We start from the raw sequence: 19,155 nt of genomic DNA, 5'->3' as shown, positions 1-19,155 counted from the left end.
ATAACGAATAAGCTTGCTGTCGCTTGTAAAGCCAGCCGTTTCTTAGCAACCGTTTCGAATGGAGTGTTTGCTTGAGACTGAGTGCTTCAGTCACTTGGCGAGCGCTCTACAAGCTCATTGGTAATGCAACACACCCTAGATTAAACTAGAAAGCATGTGAAAATGCAAAGACCGTCTGCGTCCGTTTGTATTCAGTCTTCTTCTTCTTCTTCTTCCGTACGCTCAAAATAACGAAAACAGTTTTAAAAAATATATAAAATGAAAGTTGATTATTTTATGAGTTGATGACCTTTGAGCTTTTGGCAAATTTATTAATTTGTCTTCTCCATATCTTACTATAATTCACCAAATGTCTGTCTGTCTGTCTGTCTGTCTGTCTGTCTGTCCGTTCGAAGGTACCGTAAAAACTGCTGAACCGAATGCAACGATATTTTGGGTGGTTAATCCTGGGATCTCCAGGAGTAAAATAGGCTATATTGTTTTCCCAATTTCAGCTTTGGTCTCCAGCATTCTCAGGTTTGGACTCCCGCACAACATTCGCGTTCGCATAACGTTCATTGTGACTGAAGGAACTGCGCTCCAACGCGAGTCGAAAGAATTGACGCGACCAAAGACGGAATTCGTCCGAGTTGCTTTATTGAAACAAAACAGCTCAGGTATTCTCACAAGCCCGTTTATCGGGCAGCAATATATATACACATTTATGTCGGGAAGTTTGCCCGGCAAAAGCTATACCGGGCATGCCCGGGTGTCAAGGGCGAGCCTTGGAAAGGCGAGTCTGGACCTGCCCGGGCGTGTTTGGCTGCGGCCTGGCAAGTCGAGGCTGGGCGTGCCCGGGCGCTCTGGACGAGCATTGGAAAGGCGAGAGCGGGCATGCCCGGACGCTCTGGGCGAGCCCTGGAAAGGCGATAGCGGGCATGCCCGGACGCTCTGGGCGAGCCCTGGAAAGGCGAGAGCGGGCATGCCCGGGAAAGACGAGACCGGGCGTGCCCGGGAGGTTCGGGCGTGCCCGGGAACAGTGAGTCCGGGCATGCCCGGGAGAGGCGCGTCTGGCCGTGTTCTGGCCGGTGCAAGGCGATTGTGTGCATCCAGCGGTAACCGCTACACACGCCCCTCCAGAATCGACCTGCACCGGCAGGGTCAATTTAAGCGGATGACCCGGCCGAAGCGACCCCTGGAGGGTCGTGGGGAGGGGTCCGACGTGGTGGTGGGTGGTCGAGCGGGGGGAACTGTGGATGGGGGGCGGCCTCGCCGCGGAGGAAGGGCCAACCGTGGTGGTCGGTCGACGTCCATGTGCGCCGGTTTGAGGCGGTCCACAGAAATCCGGTCCGGCCGGCCGCCGAAGTCGACGATGAAAGACTTGTCGCCCCGTCGCAGGACCCGGAAGGGCCCGTCGTACGGCGGCAGGAGTGGCCCCCGGTGCGCATCATGACGCACAAAGACGTACTCCGCTGTGCGAAGCGCCGGGGGGACGTAGGACTGGGGGCCACCGTGGCGGGACGTCGGCACAGGGGCAAATCGTCGGGCGGCCTCCTGGAGGTCCGAGCGCTGGCGAGCGGCGGACCAGGGACTGGTAGCGTCGGGCACGAATTCGCCCGGGACGCGGAGCGGCTGGCCGTAGACGAGCTCGGCGGCGGACGCCTGGAGGTCTTCCTTGGGGGCCGTGCGAAGGCCCAAAAGGACCCACGGCAGCCGGTCGGCCCAACCGTCGTCCTGAAGGCCGGCCATGAGTGCGGCCTTCATGGAGCGGTGAAACCGCTCGCACAACCCGTTGGCTTGGGGGTGGTAGGCCGTGGTGCGGTGCAGCGTGACCCCCAACGAACGGGCGACCGTGCCCCAAAGCTCAGACGTGAACTGTGGGCCGCGGTCGGACGAGATGTCCGCTGGTGCGCTGAAGCGCGCGACCCAGGTGGCGATGAACGCCTGCGCCACGTCGGCGGTGGTGGTGGAGGCGAGGGGCATGGCCTCCGGCCACCTGGTGGTCCTGTCCACCATGGTGAGCAGGTGGGTGAACCCCCGCGAGGGGGGCAGGGGACCCACCAGGTCCACGTGGACGTGGTCGAAACGCCATTCAGGCACGGCGAAAGGTGCCAGCGGGGCCTGGGTGTGGCGGTGGACCTTGACCCGCTGGCAGGCCGTGCAGGCGTTGGCCCAGTCGCGGATGTTTAGTCGAAGGCCGTGCCAGACGAAACGCGCCGACACCAGCTTCTGAGAAGCTTTCCGGCCCGGGTGAGAAAGGCCGTGGATGGAGGCGAAGATGCGGCGCTGCCAGGAAACGGGCACGATGGGGCGAGGCTGGCCCTGGGAGACGTCGCAGAGCAGGACGGTGCCCGCGAAGGGAATGTCGGCCAGGCGGAGGCCCGTGTCCGCCGCACGGAGTGCCTGCACCGAGGCGTCGGTGGTCTGGTCGGCCGCCATGAGCGCGAAGTCCACGCCGAGGTGGACCGCGTTCGCGCTGGCCCGAGAAAGACAGTCGGCCACGGCGTTGTCTTTGCCGGCGACGTGCTGGATGTCCGTGGTGAACTCCGACATGGCGGAGAGGTGGCGCTGCTGGCGGGCCGACCACGGCTCCGTGACCTTAGCCATTGCGTAGACCAACGGCTTGTGGTCGATGAAAGCCGTGAACGGGCGGCCCTCCAGGAGGTGTCGGAAATGGCGAACGGCCAGGAATAGCCCGAGCAGCTCGCGGTCGAACTTGCTGTAGTTTAACTCGTTCGGCCGGAGTTGCCGGCTGAAAAAAGCGAGTGGCTGCCAAACCCCGTCCACCCATTGCTCATAGACGGCGCCCACCGCGTAGTTGGAGGCGTCCGTAGTGAGGGCGATGGGCGCGTTGAGCACCGGGTGAGCCAGCAGCGTTGCGTCGGCGAGGGCCCGTTTGGCGCTGGCGAAGGCCGCGTCCATGGCCGCGGACCAAACAATGTCATGCTTGGCCGGCTTGCCCCGGAGGGCCTCGTAAAGGGGCCGCATGAGCTGAGCAGCGCGGGGCACGAATCGGTGATAAAAATTCACCATGCCGATGAACTCTTGGAGGGCCTTGATGGAACGGGGACGTGGGAACGTGGTGATGGCCTCGACCTTGGTCGGCAGCGGCACGGCCCCGGTCTTGGTGATGCGGTGGCCCAAAAAGTCAATGGTCGTCGCGCCGAAGTGGCATTTGACCGGGTTGACAATTAAGCCGTGCTCGCTGAGGCGACCGAACAGTGTTCGGAGGTGCTCGGCGCGGGACGTGCTGGCGACGAGGATATCGTCCAGATAGACGAAAAGAAACGGCAGGTCGCGCAGCACGCCGTCCATCAAGCGCTGGAACGCCTGGGCCGCGTTCTTGAGGCCAAACGGCATCCGCAAAAATTCGAACAGGCCGAACGGCGTGATGACGGCCGTCTTTGGGACGTCGGCCGCCCGGACAGGTACCTGGTGGTAGCCCCGTATCAGGTCAATTTTCGAAAAGATGACCCGTCCCGCCAAACGGGCGGAAAAGTCCTGAATATGCGGTATCGGGTACCTGTCGGGGGTGGTAGCGTCGTTGAGACGGCGGTAGTCGCCACACGGGTGCCATCCACCCCCCGGCTTTGGCACGATGTGCAGTGGCGAGGCCCACGCGCTATCGGAGCGCCGCACGATGCCGAGGTGCTCCAACGCGTCGAACTCGGCCTTCGCCACGGCGAGCTTGGCCGGGTCAAGGCGGCGGGCCCTGGCGTAGACCGGCGGGCCCGTAGTGGGTATGTGGTTCTCGATCCCGTGCCGCACCGCGACGGCCGAAAACGTCGGCCGCGTGAGGGCCGGGAATTCCGCGATCAGGCGAGCGAACTCGTTCGCTGCCGGGAGGGCGCACACCAGTTCGGTCAGTGCGGAGCTGCTCATCGTGCACGCCAGGGAGCTGAAGGTCTCGGCGTTGACAAGGCGACGACGTTTGACGTCGACCAGCAGCCCGTGCGCGCAGAGGAAGTCGGCGCCCAGCAAAGCCATGGGGACGCAGGCGGTCACAAAAGTCCATTGAAAACGCTGGCTGCCGAAGCAGAGGGTGACGACGAGTGGGCCGAAAGTGCGTATGGCCGAGCCATTAGCAGCGACCAAAGAGGGGCCGCAAACGGCGTCCCGCCTGTCCTGCTCGGAGGCGGGTATGACGCTCAGTTGGGCGCCGGTGTCACACAGGATACGCCGCCCAGACGCTTTGTCCCGAATAAACAGCAAGTTGCCCGAGTGGCCGGCGCTCATGGCTGGGAATGAACGCCGGCCCGGCCATTTCCCGACCTGCCGAAAGTGCACGGGGGCCGGCACGTCCGAGCCTTGTGTCCGAACCTGGTGTGGTAATAACACCACGCCCGGTCAGGTGGAGGCCCCGGCCGTCGTGTCGGAAGCGGGCGGTGCGGCGTGGCGGCCGCCAGTTGCACCGGCAGTTCGGCTTCCAACCGCGCAGGGCGCTCGGGCGTCGTGGGCGTCGCCTCGGACGGCGGCGGGCTCCAGGTAACTGTGCCGATGTGCTGGCCCGCCGAGGAGATCTTATCGGCTTCCCTGGCGAGGGCGCGGGAATCCGTGATCAACGTGCCAGCCAGGGCGAGGCGTACCGGGTGAGGCAGCTGGCGAAGGAACAGCTCGCGGAACAGAAAATCCGGAGAGTGCTCACCGAGCAACGAGAGCATATAGTCCATGCGCTCGGACGGGCGCGTGTCGCCGAGCTCGGGCAGAGCGAGCAGGCGCCGTGCGCGTGCTGCCGGTGAGAGGGCGAAAGCGTCGAGGAGGAGCGTCTTCAGCGCGTCGTATTTGTCAGCAGCCGGCAGGTGCTCGAGGAGGCTCAAGGCACGGGCCGCGGTGGCGGAACCGAGCGCCGCCACAACATGGTGGAAGCGGGTGTCGTCCGCGGTGATGCCTCGCAGGGCGAACTGAGAGTCCGCCTGAGCGAACCAAACAGCCGCGTGAGCCTCCCAGAAGGTAGGCAGTTTAAGACTCACTGCCGTGTCCATGTCGGTAGGTCACCAATGAAGGAACTGCGCTCCAACGCGAGTCGAAAGAATTGACGCGACCAAAGACGGAATTCGTCCGAGTTGCTTTATTGAAACAAAACAGCTCAGGTATTCTCACAAGCCCGTTTATCGGGCAGCAATATATATACACATTTATGTCGGGAAGTTTGCCCGGCAAAAGCTATACCGGGCATGCCCGGGTGTCAAGGGCGAGCCTTGGAAAGGCGAGTCTGGACCTGCCCGGGCGTGTTTGGCTGCGGCCTGGCAAGTCGAGGCTGGGCGTGCCCGGGCGCTCTGGACGAGCATTGGAAAGGCGAGAGCGGGCATGCCCGGACGCTCTGGGCGAGCCCTGGAAAGGCGATAGCGGGCATGCCCGGACGCTCTGGGCGAGCCCTGAAAAGGCGATAGCGGGCATGCCCGGACGCTCTGGGCGAGCCCTGGAAAGGCGAGAGCGGGCATGCCCGGGAAAGACGAGACCGGGCGTGCCCGGGAGGTTCGGGCGTGCCCGGGAACAGTAAGTCCGGGCATGCCCGGGAGAGGCGCGTCTGGCCGTGTTCTGGCCGGTGCAAGGCGATTGTGTGCATCCAGCGGTAACCGCTACATGACGATGTTTTCATTGTGATGATGTTGTTTTCCCGGGTGCCGCACAAACGGCTGCACCTATCGGACTCGGTGACCTCGGACAAAAACCTTTTATAAGGACACGGGTTGAATCCCTGGTTGAGAGAATTCCAACCCCCTCCCCGTCATCACGGCCGTCTCTCCAACTTACAATCCCAGGAGGTATGCGGAAAGGACGACCCAAAACCAATTATCTTCTTTTTGATTCGTATATAAACATCATTAAAAGTAAATAATGACCTCGGCTAAAGTTCAAATTTCACAGATGTTTATATAAATCGTTTAAAAGAAAAAAAGCCTTCAATTTCTGATATTTAGAGGGAGAGAGGAGGGTGGGAGGGAGAGGGGTGGGAGAGAGGGAGAGGAGTGGGAGAGTGGGAGATGGGTGGGAGAGGGGGACAGGGGTGGGAGAGAGGGAGAGGGAGGGGGAGAGGGGTGGGAGAGAGGCAGAGGGGTGGGAGAGAGGCAGAGGGGTGGGAGAGAGGGAGAGGGGTGGGAGAGAGGGAGAGGGGTGGGAGAGAGGGAGAGGGGTGGGAGAGAGGGAGAGTGGTGGGAGAGAAGGAGAGGGGTGGGAGAAAGGGAGAGGGGTGGGAGAGAGGGAGAGGGGTGGGAGAGAGGGAGAGGTGGGAGAGAGGGAGAGGGGTGGGAGAGAGGGAGAGGGGTGGGAGAGAGGGAGAGGGGTGGAAGAGAGGGAGAGAGGGAGAGGGGTGGGAGAGAGGGAAAGGGGTGGGAGAGAGGGAAAGGGGTGGGAGAGAGGGAGAGGAGTAGGAGAGAGAGAGAGGTGGGAGAGAGAGAGGTGGGAGAGAGAGAGGTGGGAGAGAGAGAGGTGGGAGAGAGGGAAAGGGGTGGGAGAGAGGGAGAGGAGTAGGAGAGAGAGAGGTGGGAGAGAGAGAGAGGTGGGAGAGAGAGAGGTGGGAGAGAGAGGTGGGAGAGAGAGAGGTGGGAGAGAGGGAAAGGGGTGGGAGAGAGGGAGAGGAGTAGGAGAGAGAGAGGAGTAGGAGAGAGAGAGGTGGGAGAGAGAGAGGTGGGAGAGAGAGAGGTGGGAGAGAGAGAGGTGGGAGAGAGGGAGAGAGGCGTCACTAGTCGCAAGTTGGCGTTTGCAGTTTCTCCACGTGCCCATACATAAACTTCCTCCCTTTTTTTGTGATTTCGGATTTGCACACCAACTTCCTTTGATTCTGCCCTTGTGCTGATTGACCTTTGTGAGTGACCATTGCTGCACAGGTGGAAGAATACATCACAGTGACAGGTCGTGCAAGGAACCATTGTGTTATCATTCGACATAGTCATAAGTCCATGGTCGCCTCCTCAAATTATAAAACAACGGAACCACTACTGCTGCTTTCAACACAACCTGTCTTTCCAGCGCTGCCACTTTAAGTTCAGTGATATTGCACCCTGACCAGTTTCGGATGTTGTCATCCCAACGCATCTTTGATCGGCCTAACGAAACCAGGAAACCTGGTTTCCCAACGCATCGGCAAGAAACCCCACGGCAGCTCGCATGCAAGTTCCTCAGCAAGTATCCCTGGGCATCTCCTGGGTTTCAGTAGGGTGCACCCACATTTATTCCGTTGGCTCTCACCCGCCCTTGTCCCCTCAGTTCTCACCCATTTTGATAACGCACTTAGCAATTGATTCATGTCCCGGCCGGTGCTTGGTGGCAAAACATCTAACCTGACATTTCACCCGACTTTGCAAGGCCTCTCGGTCCTTAAGGGAGGATGTCCTTTTGCAGCCTAAACTTGGCCCCTCATGGTCTAGAAAAATTCTAAAAGACACATTTAAGACATTAAACGAAGCGTAAAAACATTAAATAAAAGGTCAATAGGGTTGTGATTTTTAGACACAGATAATAGGGTGGGTGGACATCATCTATCCAAACAAAATAGACACATATCTAAAATCACATTTATTTACTTTTAAGCTCATTCTAAACACTGTTTAAGGAAATGTATTCACCCCGAGGAGTAATTTCCACAACACTACCCCCAACTTCTTCCTTCAGACTCTCCAAGTCTGTTCTCAGAAGAGGGAGCAATGCTGAGAATGACTCCACCTGTCATGCAGGACTACTCCCCACCTAAGTCTGAAAGCCCACATGCAAAAATTTAAAAATACTATTCAATCCCAAGTCGAATGCATTGCTCCACTAATGCTACCAATTAATTCACTAAAACACACAACTTAAACAGCACCAAATTTGGATGCAAAACACACAAATTTTTTTTTTTAAACATGTGGTTGGGAAAAAGGATGATTTAACCAGGAGGGCCTCTTCTTCTTCTTTCTCCGAAGAATCTGAAGTTTATGGATGTCTGGCCCCTCCTACCCAGTATCACACCCCTCCCCCAACACTGTCTTTCAGGACCCGAGGTCCCGGCAAAAAAGTGCACAAGGTGACTGTAGTACCTTTCAGCACCTGGTGATCCCCATGACTCAACAAACAGCCTCTCCACAACTGCAGTTTTTTAACGACCTTGAGGGCCACAAAAACTGCACAAGTGATCACAAGGCCTTTAAATAAGGTCTTCTTGGCCCATGTGGCCTTTATAAGGTCTTCGGCCCTTGTGGCCCACGGCAGCAAGCAAACAATGACCCTTGCGGCCCAATAAAGAAAAATAAACTCAGCCTATTTGGCTTTGAAACAAAGTTCTTTAGATCTTAATGGCCAACAACAAAGAATGACACAGCAGATGGCAAGGCATGATTGACAGGCAAACCTGGATGGCAGGTGAGTGGCCGATAGATGGAGTGAACCGGCAGATGGTATCAGGTGGCAGCAGATAGATTTTGGTGAGGCGGTTGGAGTGTGCGGTGGCAGCAGGTAAAACAGCCAGCCGGCTTTGGTCCTGTCCTTTCCTATACCCCTCTACCACACAAATCCCTAAACTCTACTCTGAAGCTCCTGCCCCTCTAAACTAAGCTACCCCTCCTTGGCCCACTAATCCCATTTAACTAACATATATCCCAGGAGGAAGATCCAGGTACATTAAAAATGTTGTCAAAAATGGCACAAAGGGGGAGCATCTCGACTCTATCCTAACATTTCACAAAATATATTTTTCATATAACTTTAACCCCCCCTATAGTGGTTACACATAACCAATTTACCCACCATCCTGGGTGTTGGTGCTCTATCTGGCTGGGCCTCGCCCTTTAATTTTCTCTCCGTACTCCTGCACAATACTGGGGCTGGGCAGTGTGGCTCCCTCTGCAGGCTCTTTGGCATGGCACGTGGCACCAGGCACCCCCCCCCCCCCCCCCCCGGCAGAGCTGACCCGCTCCTTTTCCGAATTCTGGGGAAGCCCTCTCTGGCTTTCCCGTCAAGTGCACTCACTGGCATGTGGTGCCTCAACCTTTATTCTGGGTACTCTTGCCCACAAATCTGGAACGTCCCTCAGGGCCCATGACCTGCTCTGTGCCAGCTCGCTCCCAGCTCCTAAAGTGCCCTTCTCTCACAAACCTACTCACAATGAGCCACTCCTAGCCCGCCAATGACCTTTTGCATTTTTGCAATTGAAAAACCATACTAACACCAGCACCAACAAGGGAACAGCGTCCACGTTCCAAAACAGCTGAATCCCCTCTAGCTTTATCTAAAACTAATAAAAGCGGGGATTCATTCCACAATGGGGTATACCTCCTCCTCTTCACACATGCCGTCTTCATACCGATCATACTTTTTATTGGTGCCAAAGTTTATTATTGTGCTCAAGAACCAGATGTAAATGTGCATTTCATACTTTTATTGGTACTTGTACTTTTCAGCCTAAGTCTTCAAGATCTACAAACATGCAAAACCACCTCCACTCCCGCTCTCGTTCCCCCAAAAATGTACAATGGTAGGGTGCATAGATAAGCTTGGTAGGGGGCTCCTCCTTCAGACTCCCATTGATTTATCTCTCCTTCCGTCTTCCTCGTAATCTGTATCCTCTGCTAACATAATTAATTCATTTGGGGAAGTTGTCACAAGAGGATCGAGTAAAACTGAAGACGAGGGCCCGGAGAGCGTTTGTTTGATTACCACTATAGCATTGTTTACATGGAGACCGCCATTTTGTTAAGCGGTGCAGAGCGCTCAATTCCATTGGAGTACTTGTTTGAGTGCTTTGAATTAAGCAAGCTGCTTGACAAACGATAGCAAGATTTTTGCTTACGGAACACACCCCTGGTGTTGGTATAGTGCAGGCACAATGGTCCCAATGGTCGCCTGAATAGGATTTCCATATTAAATAGATCCAAATCTAAACGTTAATCACCTCCTGCATTAATCACTTCTGGAGGTTATCATTTATCAAGTTGGTCTGAATGGATAAATATCAGAGACCTTTTCATGGGGGATTAGGATTAGCTCATGGGCCAGACTGATAATGCCTGCGGTCCGGATTTGGACCAAGGACCGCCTTTTGAGGACTGTTGGACCTCTAAATGAACTCTAATTACACTTTAATTTGTGGACCCTTGGCACTCTAAATGTATTCTAATTTGAGGACTCTTGACACTCTAATTACACTCTAATTTGAGTGTTTTGACACTCTAATTACACTCTAATTTGAGGGCTTTTGACACTCTAATTTGAGGGCTTTTGACACTCTAATTTGAGGGCTTTTGACACTAATTTGAGGGCTTTTGACACTCTAATTACACTCTAATTTGAGGGCTTTTGACACTAATTACACTCTAATTTGAGGGCTTTTGACACTAATTTGAGGGCTTTTGACACTCTAATTTGAGGGCTTTTGACACTCTAATTACACTCTAATTTGAGGGCTTTTGACACTCTAATTACACTCTAATTTGAGGACTCTTGACACTCGAATTACACTCTAAATTGAGGACTCTTGGCACATATCTGATGTAACAATGACAAAATAAACTTTTCTTACCTAAAAATTCTTGCAAAGAGGCTGCTTTCGAAGAAAACTTGAAGTAACATAGCATTGCAGTAGAAATGTCTTCATTTCACGCAATCAGTACTCACGCATAAGTGATACATTTTCAGCGTGCCTCGCCCTTTGGTCTGAATAGGACCCTTGACACTCTAATTTCAGGTCTGAATAGGACCCTCGCCCTTTGGTCTTGACACTCTAATAAACAAACAGGTCAGCTTACATTAACCATTCAGTGTTTGTTCACTACAACAAATGAAATCCAGCCTGTGCACAAGCCGATACTGGCTTCTTTTTATTAAATACTGTCCACCAGCACAGTAATAATTTCAGAGATAACTTATTTGGGGAAAGTTAATATTGATTCATACATACGAGTAATTAGTTGATGCATTTGGGAAACTTCCTGCATCCGGGTCTGTGTGGATTGTACAGAGCAACAATTTTATATTATATTCGAGCAAAACAGTGAGGGGTGGGGGACAACGACATTGATGTCCCACACCTATTGATGCCCATAGCCTGAAGCATTTTTACACCTATGATGCACCGTCCCCACCAAGCTGACAAATTGTTGATTCGAGACACCAGTTTCCTGCTTGCCCGGCTGCGGAGTTTGGATGAGCGACCTGATCTAGGTAGAGTCTGGTTGGTATGATACATCTTCCACTTCTTAATGATGGATTTCACCGTACTCAAAGGAATAATGAGATACTTTGAAATCTTTTTATAGCCCTCTCCTGAATGATGCTTCTCCACCACTTTATGTATGACTTCTTTGGAAATCTCCTTGGTCTTCATGATTGCCTTGTTGGTTGACCAAGTGAGTTGCACCTTAAAACTCCTTAATCTGATTACATAACCCACTGATTACATACAAGTGAAACACACAACACTTATTTCAAACAAATAATAACCTCTCAAACAAATAATTAATAATAATAATTTCAACAAACAAATAATAATTATTACATTAACCTCTCAAACAAATAATTAATAATAATAATTTCAACAAACAAATTATTATTATTACATTAACCTTTCAAACAAATAATTAATCTTTCAAACAAATAATTAACCTTTCAAACAAATAATTAACCTCTCAAACAAATAATTAACCTCTCAAACAAATAATTAATAATAATAATTTCAACAAACAAATAATTAATAATAATAATTTCAACAAACAAATAATTATTATTACATTAACCTTTCAAACAAATAATTAATCTTTCAAACAAATAATTAACCTTTCAAACAAATAATTAACCTCTCAAACAAATAATTAACCTCTCAAACAAATAATTAATAATAATAATTTCAACAAACAAATAATTATTATTACATTAACCTTTCAAATAAATAATTAATAATAATAATTTCAACAAACAAATAATTATTATTACATTAACCTTTCAAACATGTGTGTTTTAATGAATGTTTCCCCCTGTACTGTCTTTCCCTCGCGGTCCCCCTGTGCTGTGTTCCTGGATGTCTTTTTGTTGAATGTGTTCTAATGAATGTTTCCCCCTGTACTGTCTTTCCCTCGCGGTCCCCCTGTGCTGTGTTCCTGGATGTCTTTTTGTTGAATGTGTTTTAATGAATGTTTCCCCCTGTACTGTCTTTCCCTCGCTGACAAATTGAGGGCTAATTGAAATTGAAAGGTTAATTATTTGTTTGAAAGGTTAATGTAATAATAATTATTTGTTTGTTGAAATTATTATTAATAATTATTTGTTTGAAAGGTTAATGTAATAATAATTATTTGTTTGTTGAAATTATTATTATTAATTATTTGTTTGAGAGGTTAATTATTTGTTTGAAAGGTTAATGTAATAATAATAATTTGTTTGTTGAAATTATTATTAATAATTATTTGTTTGAAAGGTTAATTATTTGTTTGAAAGGTTAATGTAATAATAATAATTTGTTTGTTGAAATTATTATTAATAATTATTTGTTTGAAAGGTTAATGTAATAATAATTATTTGTTTGTTGAAATTATTATTATTAATTATTTGTTTGAGAGGTTAATTATTTGTTTGAGAGGTTAATTATTTGTTTGAAAGGTTAATGTAATAATAATTATTTGTTTGTTGAAATGAATATTATTAATTATTTGTTTGAGAGGTTAATTATTTGTTTGAAAGGTTAATGTAATAATAATTATTTGTTTGTTGAAATTATTATTAATAATATTATTTGTTTGAAAGGTTAATGTAATAATAATTATTTGTTTGTTGAAATTATTATTATTAGTTATTTGTTTGAAAGGTTAATGTAATATTTATTACCTTCGCAAAAGCGGAAGGTTATGTTTTGATCGCTGTGTATTTATTTGTATGTCTGTGTGTGTGTGTGTATGTTATTCGCATAACTCAAAAAGTATTCAACCGAATTGCATGAAATTTGGTGGGATGATTGGTTATTATACGGGACACATTTGATTAGATTTTGGGAGCAATCGGGTCAAAGGTCAAGGTCAAGGTCACGAAAAGGTCAAAATCGTATTTTTGTTGTTCTGTTCCCTACACTCCCATGCCAAGTACAGAACAGTAGCTGCGGCGAAGGTATGCGCTCTACCGAGTGCCCGTTCTAGTTTGTTTGTTGAAATTATTATTATTAATTATTTGTTTGAAAGGTTAATTATTTGTTTGAAAGGTTAATGTAATAATAATAATTTGTTTTGAAATTATTATTAATAATTATTTGTTTGAGAGGTTATTTGTTTGAAAGGTTAATGTAATAATAATTATTTGTTTGTTGACATTATTATTATTAATTATTTGTTTGAGAGGTTATTTGTTTGAAAGGTTAATTATTTGTTTGAAAGGTTAATCTATATATATAAAACACAGTTTGTGTGTGTGTGTGTAATGTTACCGATAGACTCCTAAACGGAGAGGCTCACGTGCTTGATATTTGGCATAGACATGGCCATTGAGCCTGGGACGAACATGGCCTACCTCAAAATATTTGACGAGATCCATATTTTTTATTCATATTTACCTCAGCGCATTTCAGCGAGGAACATTATACACGGAATCTCAGCCGGTGCCAGAGCAGCTCGCTGATTCGCTCAGAGCAATCACGTGATGTTCCATCCCCGCCGCCAAACCACTGAACTGAAAATATATAGAATGACCATTGCCATTCACACCACATAGGTGGAGATGCAGCTACTGTGCGCCATCTTGGTTGGCACTCGATGCGGGGCGATGGTGATTTCCGTCACACGTTTGCACGTAATTCAGAGCGAAAAGCGATTGCGTTTTTTCACCTTTTATGCGATCGTGTTTTGTGTCGATTTTTGTCGATTTTGTGCGATATGAATTAAATGTCTTTGAAACAGCTGTGAAACGTCTTTCCACAACCCTTCCGTAACCGATTGGAGCAGTTTATTGCCGCACAAAATGGCATTTTATTTTTAACAGTTGTCTGGCTTTTAAAATCTGGGACACGTTCAAAACAAACGAGATCCGCGAAGCGAGTTGGTCGAGTCGTGCTAACCAAGATGGCGACACGGCGGCTTCACTTTTCACGGAGTATGAGCGTTCTATATATTTTCAATTCAGTGCGCCCGACTCGCTCACGTACTTGATTTGTGGCATAGACATGGCCATTGGGCCTTCACGGTGTAATTTGTGCGAGGCTTTTGTCTGAGTGAGCTTGAGTCGAGAGGGCGAATGTACGGGTTGGGAATGTACGGGTATCCCTTCCCCCACCCGGCAACGCCGGTACTGGAGGGCGTCACAGGATCGGTGAGTCTCCAAAATCCGCTTCGTGCTGTTGTTGCGAAGATGCAGGACGATGTCGCGATTGTTGTGCTGCTCTCCTACCATGAGAACTGCAACGTCATTGTTGACTGGCCCTCCCCCTTCCCCTCCCCCCTCCCCTACCCTCCTTCCCCTCTCCCCTCCCTTCCCCCTCCACCCTACCCCCTCCCCTTTTCCCCTCCCCCTCCCCTTCCCTCTCCCCTACCCCTTCCCCTTCTTCCCTCCCCCTCTTCTCCCCCCTCCTTTTCCCCCTCCCTTTCCCCCTCCCTTCCTCCTCCACCCTACCCTTCCACCCTCCCCCCTCTTCTCCCCTCCCCCCCTCTCCTCCCCTCCCCTCCTCTCCTCCCCTCCCCCCTCCCCTCCTCTCCTCCCCTCCCCATTCCCCTTCCCTTCCCCCTCCCCCTCCCCTCTCCCCTCCCCCTCCCCTCCCCCCTCCCCCGCCCGGCAATGCCAGGTACTTCTGCTAGTGTAATAATAATTATTTGTTTGTTGAAATTATTATTATTAATTATTTGTTTGAGAGATTATTTGTTTGAAAGGTCAATGTAATAATAATAATTTGTTTGTTGAAATTATTATTATTAATTATTTGTTTGAAAGGTTAATTATTTGTTTGAAAGGTTAATGTAACAATTATAATTATTTGTTTGTTGAAATTATTATTATTAATTATTTGTTTGAGAGGTTATTTGTTTTTACGGTTAATGTAATAATAATTTCAACAAACAAACAATTATTATTACATTCACCTTTCAAACAAATAACCTCTCAAACAAATAATTATTATTACATTAACCTTTTAAACAAATAATTAACCTTTCAAACAAATAATTAATAATAATAATTTTAACAAACAAATAATTATTATTACATTAACCTTTCAAACAAATAATTAACCTCTCAAACAAATAATTAATAATAATAATTTCAACAAACAAATTGTTATTATTACATTAACCTTTCAAACAAATAATTAACCTTTCAAACAAATAATTAATCATAATAATTTCAACAAACAAATAATTATTTTTACATTAACCTTTCGTACTCGATACTCGGTGACCTCAGACAAAGACCTTTTATAAGGACACGGGTTGAATCCCTACTTGAGAGAATTCCAAACCACTCCCGCCATCACGGCCGTCTCTCCAACTTACAATCCCACGAGATATGCGGAAAGGACGACCCAAAACCAATATAAACATCATTAAACATCATTCGTATATAAACATTATTAAAAGTAAATAATGACCTCGGCCAAAGTTCAAACGACGTGAGTTTAATCTCTACATGAGAGAATTCCACATAGCTATTTGGGCGGTGTATATGCTAACAGATCGCTGTCTCCACCGATCTTGCCAAGGCCGTAACACCTATCGGCTCAAAATCCTTTTAACTGTTGATTTGGTAGTTTTTACAATGAAGGAAACATTAGCAATGTTGTTAAAAGTTTATTTTGTGATTAATTGGAGTTATGTTGTTTGGAATGAAAAAAGAGATATCGGCTTCAAGTGAATGCGACATGCCGTGATGGCTTCTACTTTCTGAACGTGAACTTCGCGGATCGCCATATGCAGATTCGCCACGGACCCACGATCGATGTTTCTATGCATGAACGTACCCGTTTGTTTGTGAACGGGTACGTTTTTCATGGAAGTCCTTCACGAACTTGCTGTCCATGTCTGATGTGCGACTGAAGGTGCTACAGGATTGTGGAATTTATTGGTTTCATGCTTAGCATTCGCCGTATCTGCATTGCCTGTTTGCTTCTGGCCTCCCACCCGTGCGTAGCATGGGTATCTCCCTAGTAATAATAATTTCAACAAACAAATTATTATTATTACATTAACCTTTCAAACAAATAAACTCTCAAACAAATATTTAATAATAATAATTTCAACAAACAAATAATTATTATTACATTAACCTTTTAAACAAATAATTAATAATAATAATTTGAACAAACAAATAATTATTATTACATTAACCTTTCAAACAAATAATTCACCTCTCAAACAAATAATTAATAATAATAATTTCAACAAACAAATAATTATTATTACATTAACGTTTCAAACAAATAATTAATAATAATAATAATAATTTCAACAAACAATTTATTATTATTACATTAACCTTTTAAACAAATAATTAATAATAATAATTTGAACAAACAAATAATTATTATTACATTGACCTTTCAAACAAATAATTAACCTTTCAAACACATAATTAATAATAATAATTTCAACAAACAAATAATTATTATTACATTAACGTTTCAAACAAATAATTAATAATAATATTAATAATTTGAACAAACAAATAATTATTATTACATAAACCTTTCAAACAAATAATTAACCTTTCAAATAAATAATTAATAATAATAATTTCAACAAACAAATAATTATTATTACATTAACGTTTCAAACAAATAATTAATAATAATATTAATAATTTGAACAAACAAATTATTATTATTACATTAACCTTTCAAACAAATAATTAACCTTTCAAACAAATAATAATTTGCTGCTGAAGTTGTTTAGGGTTAATTAGGCAAAGGGTTTGAATACTTATACAACTGAGAATCATTTGATTTTCTCTGTTAATCTAACTTATTCTCATTTTATGTGCATTTTGTTTAGCTTTATTGCTTTGGTGTAGTTGGTGAATACTCTACATATTACGTTTGATTTGAAAGCATCATGAAATAAGCTCAGGTGGCATAAAAATGTGAAAACCTTGGAAGGGAAAGGGGATGAATACTTTTACAGGTCACTGTATGTAGAATATGTATATGGTAAATGGTCACGTGATGAACAAAGAAAGCGTTATGAGGACGTCCTTAAATCTACACTCAAGTTTTGCTGCATCGCAGTTGTCAACTACAAAATATCAGGCCACAAAGAGGTCGGCTTGGCATAACATTTTCCGCAATAGTCAGGTTCACTATGTTTTTTCATTCAAAATCATGGTAGATTAGCAAACCTATACATTTTTGGAAACGTTATTACATGGAAAATCTGAAAATCAATGTTTACATTTGCCAATTCCGACCAATTCGATTCGACCAATTCGACCAATCGACCAATTCCATTCGACCAATTCGACCATTCGACCAATCGCTTCGGTCGACCATTCGATCGATTCGATTCGATTCGATTCATCGAATTCGATTCGATCGACCATTCGACCAATTCGATTTGCCAATCAATTTGACCGACCTTTGCTTGTGTGGAACTGACTGTGAAAACGATGCGGACTATATTGTCGGATACGACACACAGGACAGTGATGACGAACTCTAAATGGCATATTCTGTAATCGTGTATGTTTGATGCCATTGACTGCCTGTGTATATTTTGTCATTGACTGCCTGTGTAGATGTGAAGTTATACTGACCGCATGTGTATATATGATTTTGCTGACTGCCTGTGTATGTTTGGTGATATGAATTATTGTGACACATTTTGATGTTATTAACTGCCTGTACAAAATGATAACATGTATTTGATTATGCAACTTATCGCGAATATAAAGACAGTATTTTGCAATTCAAAACCTTTGATTCGTGTCTTACCATTCCCCATAGCACTAATTTGATACTTTCATTGGATTCCTTGTCCCTGAAAATATAGGTTTAGTATATTTTAAAAAGTTTTTAGGGTAATTAGAGGCAGAAATAGAACAAAATATGTATTTTACAGTGGCCATTTTGAAATTCCAAAATGGCCGCCATACAGGTATCTCTCCAAATGTAAACATTGATTTTTAGTTTCCTTATGCTATAACCTTTCCAAAAATGTATAGGTTTGCTAATCTACCATGATTTTGAACGAAATATAATTTATTGACAGTGAACCTGACTACAAGGGCCTGGACCACTTTGAATGTGGGAGACTTGCTATCCAGAGATAGAGGAGGCAAGAAAGGAAAACCAGCCAGCGTCCACCTCCGCAAGGACCGGTCTGTACCTGTGATGTTTGTGGTAGACGCTGGGGGTCCCGCATTGGACTACAGAACCATCATACAAAACACAATACAAAATGCTCAGTGAGCACGCCACGCCACCAAAGGGCAGAGGTTTATAATAGGTGTACTCCAGTCGATCCAGATTGCTATCTGACAAATTCGTGTCGTGACGTCAGCACCGGTAAAGTGCCTGGCGGGTAGCAGATTGAGCGGCCCATTCGCCATTTCTGCGCGTATGACGTATGTTGTATTTGCGCATTGTCCAGGAATCCTAATTAGATGGGAAGAAGCGTTGACGTGTTCTTTCCTGTAATGGGGGTGATCAGGTAGATTTGAATGAATACGTGTCTTATGATGTGGATACGTACATCTTAATAAGGGAGGTATTTTGACTAATGATATGAGGGTAACAAAATTGTATCTTTATGACAAATATAATATTAAAGGCTGAGGGAAAAGGTATATTATAACGAAAAGAGGTGCGCAAAAGCACAATGGGAAAAGGAGATAGACAAGCAGAACGACAAAACACAGGTAGATCTCGAATCCATGCCGACGAACACCTCAATGACCATTGAAAAGGTCAGCGAGCGATAAGCCGGAGGATGGAGTGGAAAAGGCTCGATGGGTGGAGTTTGTTTCCACAGTGGATGTGGAAATAATGACTGGTTTAAAGCGGGACAGGAAGAGGCGGAGACTTATTCGATAGGCGGAGAAGTGTGTAGGGGAAGTGGGAAAATAATCGATAGTAGGCGGGGATAGTATCATGAGCGAATCGCTGATTGGAGGCAGTATTTTAGGGCGTGGTTAGAGGCGGGGATAGTATCATGAGCGAATCGTTGATTGGAGGCAGTATTTTAGGGCGTGGTTAGAGGCGGGGATAGTATCATGAGCGAATCGCTGATTGGAAGCAGCTTTTCAAGGCGT

Source organism: Myxine glutinosa, chromosome 1, assembly GCF_964187855.1.
Source record: "Myxine glutinosa chromosome 1, kmMyxGlut1.1, whole genome shotgun sequence".
NCBI lineage: Eukaryota > Metazoa > Chordata > Myxini > Myxiniformes > Myxinidae > Myxine > Myxine glutinosa.
Note: the sequence above shows the minus strand (reverse complement) of the source record.